The sequence below is a fragment of the Protopterus annectens genome, chromosome 2.part0 (genome assembly GCF_019279795.1).
Source record: "Protopterus annectens isolate FY-2018-M chromosome 2.part0, PAN1.0, whole genome shotgun sequence".
NCBI classification, from domain to species: Eukaryota; Metazoa; Chordata; order Ceratodontiformes; family Protopteridae; genus Protopterus; species Protopterus annectens.
Window position 1 is genome coordinate 714,318,320 of NC_056728.1, and position 12,891 is coordinate 714,331,210.

General features: G+C 43.3%; 1 protein-coding gene across 1 annotated transcript in view; it reads left to right on the forward strand.

The window, feature by feature from the left end:
* Positions 1–12,891, forward strand: part of MUSK (muscle associated receptor tyrosine kinase) — a 1,728,668-nt gene that overhangs the window by 124,396 nt on the left and 1,591,381 nt on the right. The window lies entirely within an intron of this gene.

Genomic DNA, 12,891 nt, shown 5'->3' on the forward strand with positions numbered 1-12,891 from the left:
GCTACTGTGCTGACTATGGTAAGTGAGGGTGCAGGCACTAGCCATAGCCAGAGTGCTGACAAGGTCCCAAACAGGCAGATGGGCAGGGGTGCTTGGAGGAGAATTGCAGCCCATCATGCCCCTGTTGCAAGTGCCATGGCAGCAGATGCATGTCTCAGGCTGTCATGGGGCATAGACATGTAATGAATGTAATATCAGACATATACACAGGGTCATGGATTAGCATGGCCCTGGTGTCCATGGAAATATGAACTCACTGCAGCCATCTTTGAGCATACTGGGGTCATTGATCGATGGTGGGGGAGACCTTGTCACTTCTCAACAGTGGAATATCTGTGCTAGAGCATTTGGTGGACAATGGTCAGCAGCCATGTGGCTGTAGGGCAGCACCACAATCAACTGAGGGTCTACATGTCCATGCACCATCCCATTCCCATGCTGGCAATACCACCAGCACTACTGAAAGGGGTGTGCTGTCCACACCATGATGCAGCATGCTATGGCCACATGATCCTAGCTGGTCCCAACAGGGACACAGATCCAGCAGGCAGCAGTCACCAGCGTGGAGTAGTACTGCATTTGGACTTGGCCCTGGTGGTGCCGGTGATACCCTCGGCAGGCCCAGTTCCCATGTCCATGGCCAGAGACAGTGAACTGTACACTCTGCCATGTAGAGCCCACATCTGTCCAAAATACCCCTGTGTAGGGCGCCCACATGGCGTGACTGTGTGCATACAAACACATGCACATCACCATCAGAAAAGTCACCTACACACACACACACACACACACACACACACACACACACACACACACACACACACACACATAAACACCACCCCTGCATTGCCCATTTAATGAACACCCCCACACATAATGTCAAACATGTAGCCCAGCCTAGGCTTCTGACAAACTCACACAACACCTTGTGCATATGATGATACCTGTGCCACATCCATGCCATCCATACCATTGATGCAAGGACATGCCTACATGGTTCTGATGCACATGGTGACTTTAGTAGAGTGTAGCTATTTCATGCTGTGTAAGGTGCTGTCTTCTGGCATTTGTAATGGGTACACATCAGAATGTGTGTGTACCTTTTCAGCCATGGTGCATTATTGGTGTTAGTAACACTAAACAAATGTGTTCTCACATGCTGTACCCAGTTTGTGGTCCAGGTGTCTGTGTGTCAGCAGGATGTGGCCCTGAATACATCACCAAAAAGAGGTATGGCAATTTAGTAACACATCGACCATGTCATTGTCGGGATATAGCTGTATCTGCACACATTTTGCAGGTCTGTGTAACAGTTCTTGCATGTTCCTCATAGCTTATAGGGCTGAGGGGTCGCATCCCAGTCTATGGTGGTTGAAGTCAGGTCTAGTATAGTGGACAATGGTAAGTGAGGTTGGTGGAACACACCTCAGATTGCTAACGCTCTCAACCCCAGAGGATATTATGTCAACCAAACACACATAGAATACTGTTCACACACACACACACACACACACACACACACACACACACACACACACACACACACACACACACACACACACACACGGACTGAGATTAGATCCCTACCTATCTATTTATTGCTACTACCATCTTACGCATTTATCATATACATCACAAGGCCTACAGGTACTTCTAAGGTGAGGAACATCAGCAGCCCCTGTAAAGTATGGCAATGGGTGTTGTACTGGGTGAGAGAGGCCACACAATACTTTAAACTACACATATACACAGTTATTGCAGGTGGCGCAGGATTACTAGTGTGATGACTGTTACAAGGTATCTGTAAGGTGAATAACATCACGTGGCCTTCTGGGGTATGGCAATGGTGAATGTACTGGGTGTGAGAGCACTCATAATAGTGTCGCATACAAGTCTACACACTCACAACCACTGCTATACACACCGACATGCACACACACACACACACACACACACACACACACACACACACACTTGACAGTACTGACATTAGCAGACCAACCTATCTTGTTATTCATACCATACTATTCCATACTGTTGCAAAGGGCTTATAGGGCTGGCGAGTGCCTACAGATACCACTACGGTTGATATGAGCAGCTGACTTCATACAGTAGACTTAGGATTATGTACTGCGTGTACCATGGTATAAAGTATGAATCCATGCCCATCCAATGGATGTCATTCACACACACACACACACACACACACACACACACACACACACACACACACACACACACACACACACACACACACACACACAAGATACTCTTCTCTCACACACATTTGTCAGGACTGGGAGTAGAACCCCTACCTATCTATTTATTGTTACTACATTGTTATGCATTTATCACACGTGCCACAGAGGTTATGTGGTGACACTTGTCCAAAGGTACTTCTAAAGTGAGGGAGATCACCAGTCCTTGCAAATTAAGACAGTGGTGATGTACTGGGTGAGAGAAGCCACAAAATACTGTAACCTACAAATATACACACAATAATATACACACACACACACACACACACACACACACACACACACACACACACACACACACACACACACACACACACACACATTCTCCAGGACTCATATTAGAACCCCAAGCTATGTGGTTATTGGTATTATAGTGTTATGCAGTTACCGCACACACCATAGAGCTTATAGGTTTTGGAGTGTTCCAAGGGTACCTATGTAGTGAATAACATCTATAGCACTTATAAGGTATGGCAATGGTAGTGGGTGAGACAGGCCACCAACTACTTTCACCCACATGTTTACTCACTCACAAACACTTTCAGACACACTAATGCACACACACACACACACACACACACACACACACACACACACACACACACACACACACACACACACACACACACATTTTACAGTACTGAGATCCATGGGTTCAAAGAGTCATAGGTGTGTATGTGGCAAATGGCCATGGAGGCTTTACAAGGCTATCCCATGGGAATACACGGGCATCATGCCACCTGACAATACTCCCCAGTGTGTCTACTGAGTATAGTCACTGGAGTGATTCCCAGGGTGGGTATTCTATTCCCCATCCCCTCCTCCTGATTTCTGTTGAAGATGGCCAGTGATGTGTTCGGCTTGACATGTATGTTGCATCTATTCCATAGTGTGGCCAGTCTCTGGGTTATGAACCTGTCCTCCCAGCATGTCCTGTTGATTATGAGGATGGGGTTGAGGTATCTGGGGCATGTTGTGTGGGCAGATTAGTTTCCTTAGATGTAGCATTCCTGAAAGGGTTGGATCAGACATGGCTGTGTATGTTAGGCAGAGATCACAGCTAAGTAGCCAATATGAGATGGAGATTCATTGCAGTTGTTGGAGTCTATCCATATGGGGCAAGTGTGTAGTACCTAAGATCCTCTTTGTGAGGTACATTTGCAGTCTCTCCTGTTGTTGTTGGTGTCCAGTGGGGTACATGGCAAATGGGCCATAGTACACATTGATGGCCTCCTGGGGGGAGTGTACAGGGAAACACTGTCCTTTTACTTCCTGGATTCAACACCCTGAGTCAGGAGAAGTGACGAGGACTTTCGGAAGACAGTGGCAATGTGGGGGTCACCATAGAGCTCACTGTCAACCTGTGTTCCCAGTTCCATTATATCAACATCTGTGTTCAGTGGACTGCCATCAATGTATTACTTTATGGGAGTGATGTCCTACTCAAAGGGGATGGAGGCACATCATCTGGCATTGAGCTTATGTCCAGAGTTCTGACACAGTCATAGGTCTCAGAGAGGCCTTTGTGAAAGATGTCAACCTCACGTGAGGGGGGTAATAATAGCACCAACCTTGTAGTCATCTGCAAACATTGTCGGCCAGGGCAACTTTGTATTGGGTTGGTCCTCAGAGGTGTGGATCCCAAACATGAGGGAACCCAGGTCCACAACCTGTGGGACTTCACTTGTGACTGTTCAGCAGTCTGACATGGAGCCCGCTGCTTACACACTGTGGGTTCTATCTGTGAGCTGGTTTGCAGGCCACCTACTGATGTAGGTGTGGCTGCCTATCTGAGTGTGTTTGTGTATGAATCCTGATTGGGAGTGATATCCAAGGATGAGATGGGCAGCCTATCTTGTTATCTATTCCATACAGTCACATAGATATTGCACATCGCACAATGCTTATAGGGCTGCAGAGTGTCTACAGGTCCCTCTACAGTGGATGACAACTGGTGGCCTTATAATGTGGACACTGGGACATGTACTGGGTGGGCAACAGCAAAAAGTAGCAAAACCAACCCCCCGACAGCCAGGATACTGTTCACACACACACACACACACACACACACACACACACACACACACACACACACACACACACACACACATGGACTGAGATTAGATCCCTACCTATCTATTTATTGCTACTACCATCTTACGCATTTATCATATACATCACAAGGCCTACAGGGTGAACATTGTCCAAAGGTACTTCTAAGGTGAAGAACATCAGCAGCCCCTGTAAAGTATGGCAATGGGTGTTGTACTGGGTGAGAGAGGCTACACAATACTTTAAACTACACATATACACACTTACACACACACACACACACACACACACACACACACACACACACACACACACTTGCCAAAACTGGGATTAGAACTCCTACCTAACTAGTTATTTGTACTACAGTGTTATGTAGTTATCACATGCGCCATAGCCATAAAGTGGGAAAGGGGAAGTGTACTGGGTTTGAATGGACCCAAAAGCTTTAACTTGTAAACACACACACAGATGCACAGATACAGTGTGACATTTGCCAGAACTTATATTAGAACTCCTACCTAAATAGTTATTTGTACTATTGTGTTACACAGTTATCGCATGAGCCACAGAGCTTATGGGGCTAAGGCCTGATGAAAGGGACTTCTAAGGTGACTGATATCTGCATGTCTGCTAAAGTAGGGAGAGGGGAAGTGTACAGAACATTCCAGTCCATGCATTAATTTTAAGGAGACTGACTTACTTTGTGCCTAAGGCTCTTGTGAGGATGGTGCTTGAGGGCTGACTATGTTGAATGCACACAGTACACTGCCTATACATTATAGGGTATAGGTAGTGTGTTGTTTGGCATCCATTTTACTGTGTGTGTGTGTGTGAGTCAGAGAAAGAGTTCAGTCCCTCAGGTCCTACAGTGTCAGTGTATGTGCTATGCGTTGCCTCTTTGCCAAGGACAGGGCATACTGGGCATGCCTCCATCTGCCTACAGGGGCAGGCTCAGGATCTTCCTCCTCCAAGTCCCTCTGTGCCTTTGGAGATTTTGGCAATGGTGGGGGGGCTGTGTGACCCTTCCCTGTTTTGTTCCTGCTGCAGCTGTTTTTGACAGGATCATATTGTGCAGCATGGCACATACTATGAACATGTGTGCACATGTGGCTACAGAGTACTGCAAGGTTCCACTGGATATATCAAGGCAGTGGGACTTGAGCATCCCAAACACACACACACATTCTATAATGATCCTGGTTTGTCCGTGTGCCTCATTATGGCATTCTTGTGTGAGTGTGTGTGCATTTCTGATGAGTGTCATCATCCATGGCTCCAATGCGTAGCCAGCATCCTCCACCAGATGGCCATATGGGATGTCCCCACTGGCAAATGCCCAGTACAGCTGTGATGAATGCCAGATGTAGGAGTCGTTATAACTTCCAGGGCTGCCAGCATGCATATTCATGATATTCCCCTGAGCATCACACACGACCTGATAGTTGATGGAGTGGAACCCCTTGTGGTTTAGGTAGACCCCACCCTGGTCACTGGGTGGTGCTTTGATGTTGATGTGTGTGCAGTATATGGCACCCAGTACCTCCAAATATTCTGCTACATGGTGGAAGAGAAGCATATTGCTGGTCCTCTCCTCATAGGTGCTGGGGAAGTAAATGTGCTCAGCGGCATGTGGTCACATGGCATCCAGGAACTGGTGGAGTATCCTGGATGCAGATGTCTGTGAGACCCCCATGATATCCCCAGTAGGTGTTTGGAAAGTACCTGTAGTGAGTATTCTTAAGGCTACACATACCTTTGCTTCCACTGGGATGGGTTCCCCTCTGTTGGTTTTGGGACTGAGGCGTGGCCAGCACAGCTCAACAAGTTGCTGAAGTATGTCCCTGTCCATCCTGTAGTGCTCTACTATCTCCAGATCATGTAGCCCCTAGTAGGTTACCCTGGGTCTGAACACTCTTCTACTCCTCCTCGATCTGAATTGGTTGTCAGAATTATCCTCCTCACCACCCTCAGTCTCTCGCACATACTGATAGATACAGCAACAGCAGCCCCTAACATGTTTTGCTAGTTTTGTCAGTTTAAAATTTCCCCGAATGTGTACACCAGTGGAGTAGAGTTTGTGGGAAAAACCAGACTGAAAGGTGTTTGCCTAGTTTATAGTATTGTGCTGGGCTGCTGCCTGTAATTGGCTGATTCTGATACATTCCACCTGCCAGCTATGCTTGTTCTCCTTGATTGTCCTCCTTCTGCTGCTTCCAATTTCTATTTCCTCCCTGTTTAAGCCCTGATGTGTGCTGCGCATTCCCTGTGCTCAAATGTAAAGAACTCTGCTATTCTTTCTGTTTTTTTTTGTTTTTGTTTTATGCCCAGTGCATGCCGTGCACACCCATTTAGCTAAAGTAAACACTTTTAAGCAGAACTGGCCCTCCCTGGATGTAATCATGCTCTGCATTTCATGGAATAAGACAATACAGCCTTAGACACACCCCCTTCCCTAGCTGTGCTTAGGGCAAACACAGGCCACTGAGCTCCAATGTGCTTACAGCAAGCATGACACACCCCTTTTTCATGTTAGCTGCTCCTCCTTTCTACACAGTGGTGTTAGAGCACCTACACAGATAGGTGCAGTCTGACACTTAGAAGAAATTTGTGATTCAGTTTAAATCCCCTCATATGCATACACCACTGCCTTACTCCTTAGTTACCACAGTTAGGCTGGCCTTTCCCCTTAGCAACCACTATTCCCTGGTATTGTTTTCATTCTGCATGCCATTGACTATAATGGCAAAATGCAGATTTCTGTAGAAATTGCTTATCCCCCCCTCCTTTTTTTATTTTCAACATGATCCTGTTTGTGCGCCACTGCCCTATGCTTAAACGGCCAAAAAAAGTTTTATTTTACAAAATTAAAACTATTTCTCATGCCAATGGCCATATATTTGGCCATTGGCATGCCTACTGAATATAATACATGCTTTCTTTCAAGCTGTCATTCCTCTGTTTTCTTATTTGCAGAAATGTATTCAGCTAGTAACTGAATACATTTCTGCAGGTTACACTATTCCTGCACGGACACCTGCATGCTAGCTGAATCACTAATTCACATCATTTGCATGGTTTTCAACAGCAAATGAGGTAATTAGCATAAGGCAGTGGTGTTCATGCAGGAATAGTGTAGGAGCACTTGTGCACGTCCCAGGAGCTCTAAGCTGAATCACTCGGCAGACATATTGCATGCAGCAGGTCCTGCACTTTTCCTGCACTTCATGCAGAGCTTGCTGAATCCCGGAGTCTGACTTCCAGTGTGCTGTTCACAGCATTACTAAATTAATACTATCTTTGGAATGGCTGTTTATTAGTGTAAATTGCATATGTATATCATGCCATTTTCAGGGTGCCTAAACTAACTCTTCTCTTGGATATTTTTCAATTTATCAGCCTTTAGCCATTTGTTTTAATAATGTTCTTACCATATTTGAATCATAAAAAAGTGTTGCTCCAAGTCTCCCAAAAATGCACACCAAGGGTCAGCCAGCAAAACTTTATTCAAGTAAATATTTACTGATTGATAATTGCTGTGCATTTGTGGAAGACTTGGAGCTGAACTTTTTGGGTTTGTTGGTTTTCATCAGTTATGTGTGTTGTCTGTTTTTTGTGATTCATTTGCATAGCACAGCCAGATTACTGTTAAATCAATTAACTATTTTGCAAGCACTGAAGGGGAACCTGTCCAGTATTTCAGAGAAAATGCTTACAGTCATGCAGAGATCAGTGGCAGTAACCCTGTGCTAAATGTGTTTTCTGTACAAAGCTGTATTCTGTATATATCCAGTCAACAGAGAGTCCGAAGGAATCCAAGTGAGTAAAGTATAAAGGATTCACCTACAGCTGCAGTTCTTCTAGAAATATTTCTTTGAACAGGTTGTAGAGGAGAAAAAGTTTCCAGGATGACCATGCTCGCTCCTTCCTTTTTGCCTGGACATGATTCATTAGGCCATTGCTAAATAAGAACGATAAGTCATAAATCATTATCTTACAAAGCATAGTTATGTTTGTGGACTCTATATTATAGATCGGGCTGCATAGCAGTGTATATGTATGGTCATTTTCTATAGCTTTGTTTGTGAATTTACCCTTGTGTAACTGAGTCTGAGTGCAGTGGCACAAAAGATATGTTGCCTCACAGCGCTTGGTCATCCAGTTCAATTCCTGGTAGGGGTGCCTACATTGCTGAGTATACATGTCCTGGATTTATAACTGTGGATCTTTACTCAATGACCTGGCTTACTCCCACTTACCAAAGACATGTTGTAGATGAAATGTCAATCTTTCTAACTATCTAAAGATGTGCCTGCTGTATGTGTGAGTATGCATGACTATTCTGAGATGGACATGCATCTTATCTGAGATTAGATTCCCACTTTATGCCCCTGTGTGCTGGGATAGGGTCTAGCTCTCCTTCAACCCCTCAAAGGCCTAGATGCAACCATGACAACAAATGCCCTCAGCAACCTCAATAACACTCAGCACAATCAGCACCCATCAAGAAGACTAAGCTCCCCTGCACCCCTTATGTGGGGGGCTATGTCTCCCACAGCCCCCTACTTAAATTTTCTAACTCCAAGGTTGCACTACACACAAACACACACAAAACACCACCGCACAAGATACATTCTCCTCGCACACACACATCACAGCAACAAAACACACTAACACACACCACAGCCCCTACCCAAAACCCTTACCAAATAAACACTTACCTGAATCCACAACCACAGTGAAACACCGGAAGAGCTAATTCAAAATCTCCGGTGTGCGACGCTTTGAATTTCATGCTTCTGAGGTTTCGTTGTTTTCAGGATTCCACTTTATGGGCTTGAAATACTGAATTTCGATATTTCAGTATGTTGATCTTCTAAAGTGAATCCATATATATGTATATATATATATATATATATATATATATATATATATATGTGTGTTTATATATATATATATATATATATATATATATATATATATATATATATATATATATATATATACATATATACATGTGTGTGTGTGTGTGTGTGTGTGTGTGTGTGTGTGTGTGTGTGTGTGTGTGTGTGTGTGTGTGTGTGTGTGTGTGTGTGTAATGTATCTGATTGGGAGAACTTGATAGACAGTTCTAACTGGCAGGGATTGCCAGCACCTGTCCTCCCCAGGCTTCCTTATACTGGCAAAAACTTTATCCACCCTCATAGTGCCTTTTTTAGGCAAAGTCAGTCTACAAAACCATCCAACATAGCAGAACAAAATTCGGAAAACATGCTCAACTCAATCTACAGCCACTATGTACCCTGGAATGCATGAATATGTGCAACATCACAAAGAGCTGGATCAAGGGCATAGAGAGCTCCCCATCAGTGCAAGGTTTCAGTACCCACCACACATTAAGACCCACCACATGAGATGTAGGTATTAAAGGCAAGAATGTCTATTCGTAAAACAGAATTACACTGCCATAACTTGTTAAGCAGGGTAATGATCTGGAACTCCTTCATGTTCAACTTGCCATTATCAAAACTCCATATCACATTGTAGCCAACTGTAAGACCCCCCTGTATGACCCCCTTAGCCTATGACCCCTATCTACCTGATATACAGATCTAAGCATTCAGCAGAACACCATTCACTTAGGGAACTTTAACTATCCCTTCCATTAACTGGAAAACTTATAGAACCCCAAACAGGTATGCCTAAAGATTTCTGGACTTTATAAATGCAAACCCACTGGTCCAAATGGTCCGTACTCTGACAGGTGGCAAAATCTTGGACTTGATGTATACCAGTATAAGACAGCTCTGTTCACCTTCATTTGTAACACCATCCCTAGTCAAATCAGACCATAAATTGGTCATATTCACCATAAGACTGAAGCTGGAGGCATCCTCCAGTAACTGCCTGTTCAGATATTATGACAATCAGATATATTAATGCTGACCGATGACTTGGCAGAAATTCATCTTTCCCTTCTACTCTAAAGACTTCACTATAAATGTAGCATCCTTCACTGCCAAATTCTATTAACATGTAAATAAATGCATAGAAGCATTTTTCCCCTTCCAAAATGAATACATCTCCACGTTTAAAAATAAAACATTATAGCAAAACCATAAAATAAACAAACTCTACAATAAAAGGAAAAGTATCACTGCACATTGAAAACAAATCTAATTCTGCAAATGCCAAAATACTCTTTCTAAGGCTATCAGAGAACTTCAGGCCCTGTTTAAATCAAACACAGTTAGATGCAAGGTTAAAATTGCTCCCCAGGAAAAAGACGGTAATCATAAAGCCATTTTTAACATCGTCAGAAACTGCTGAAATAATGTTCAAAATTGCACTGTGCTAATAATAGATGAACACATACTCTAAGCCTGAAGGCATAGCAAATATACTAACCAATAAATTTAGGTCTAATTTTACCCCTCCCACCCCTTGCTCAGACCTCTTATCAGCAGCTAAACCTACACCCTCAAATCTTCCAGGAACAAATCTTCAAGGTACTGCCCAAGGGCAAGAACATTGCTTCTCTAGAGCAAGATAACATACCAGGATGCTTATTGGTCACCCTGAAACATGACCTGTCAAACCTCCTACAAATGCTTTTCAATATGAGCCTTCAAACAGGGCTTGTACCAATTGAATGGAGGGCTGCAGCAGTCAACCCCTTTCACAAAGGTGGAGTGTCAACTGATCTGGGCAACTATAGGCCTATAAGCCTGACATGTCTCATCTTTAAGGCCATGGAAAAGATCATTAGAGAATTAATAAATGAAGACATAGGCAGCCTACAACCCTAGCCAGTTCAATTTAGTCAAAGGCAAATTCTGCATACTCAACCTGGTTGACTTATTCTAGGTCATTGAAGCAATGGATGAGGGAAAAACTGCTCACATAACATATCTGGACCTTGCAAAGGCATTTGGCACCATTCCCCCTGCAACATAATTAATAAACTCATTCAGCTAAAAACAAAAGTCCCAGTGTAACTCACTGGATAGCAAACTGACTCACAAAGAGAACCCAAGAAATTATGGTAGGTGAGTTTACCTCCACCAAAACACCTGTCATTAGTGGAGAACCCTAAGAATCCATCAATGGGCAACTTCTTTTTGACATCTAGTTCTCAGAGGTCAAGGCAAATGCTGAGGGTTTATTGCAGACAGAATTTGCTAATGACTCTAAACTCTGTGTTATCATAAACTCTCCAGAGGACACCAAGATCCTTCAGAAAGGCCAGTCACAAACAAAGAGCTGGCGTCAAAACCATGGCTAAAACTATATGCGAAAAAGTGCATAATTGTATTCTTCAGCAATCAAAATGTTACCTGTAACTATCACATTGACAACACTCCCCTAAAAATTGACCCATTAGTGAGGGACCTTGGAATGTATGAAGACAATGAACTGTCGTTCAACAACCATGTGTTGACTCTTGTTAGGAAGTTTGTCTTTATATTACAGCTTATTAACAAGGACATGACATCCACATATAGGGAGGAGATAATTCCACTGTACACTGTGCACATTAGGCCTATGAGTGAAGATAAAGCACCACTTGTCATGCACCTGCCCAAGTACCAGACTCAACTCAAGTGACCACAACATAGTCTCATCAAGAAAATCAAGGGACTAAATCACAAAAGCTTCTCAAACTGTCTCAAAGGCATGTCCCTCTTTCCAGTGTCCTACAAGCTGCTATGGGGATATCACTGCTGTGTATGCAGATCATCTACAAAACTGATCCTTTCAGACAATCTACATGCCTGTAAGTCCAACAGAGGCAGGAAACACCCACTCTAGAGATCTCAAATAGAACATGCCAGAAGGACAGATATGTCCCAAAGAGAATACCACTTCTCTGGAACTGCCATCCGCTCCATGTGTTGAACTGCCTTTCTCTGCATGTGAAGTTAAGTATGTTTCCTACTTTATTCAATGGAACCAGGATGCGTGGATGGGAAACAGTAACTTCACTCCTGGTTTTTCACCCTTGCCCCTTTTGGATAGGCAGAACATGTAAATGCCTGCTCCAGAATTTTCGTTATTCATTGTTACTATTCAAAGCATTTTCACTTAATATTAATATCTCACTTGGGATTATACAGATCTTCCACAAAATACAGACGCCTTGGTACTAAACTACCAAGGCTGGAAACTCAGTGAGAATGCATGGCTAGGCTGTTAAAAGATACTCACAAATCAAAAGCCTAATAAAAATATATGAACCTATGATCCCTGATTTTGCATAAAGAGTTGAATAAGAAAATGAATGAATAAATGAATGATTGAATCTAAGGCCTTACATGTGGTGATAATCAGATTCTGGCAAGGAATAATGATGTGAAAAGTAATTTATTTTAAATGTTCTATTTTTATGCCAAGCAAGAATTAATTCAACTTCTCTGTAAAGCTTGACAGTTTAAATTTAGGATGGTCTTGATTCATAAAAGGCATTTTTGAGCATGCAGAGTGAAGTGAAATTCAGCATGCTTTTAAACAATGGGAGGTAAAGTTCAGTATCCCTACAGCCATAACTGCTTAAGAACCTGTGTTGTGCATAAGCACTAAGACA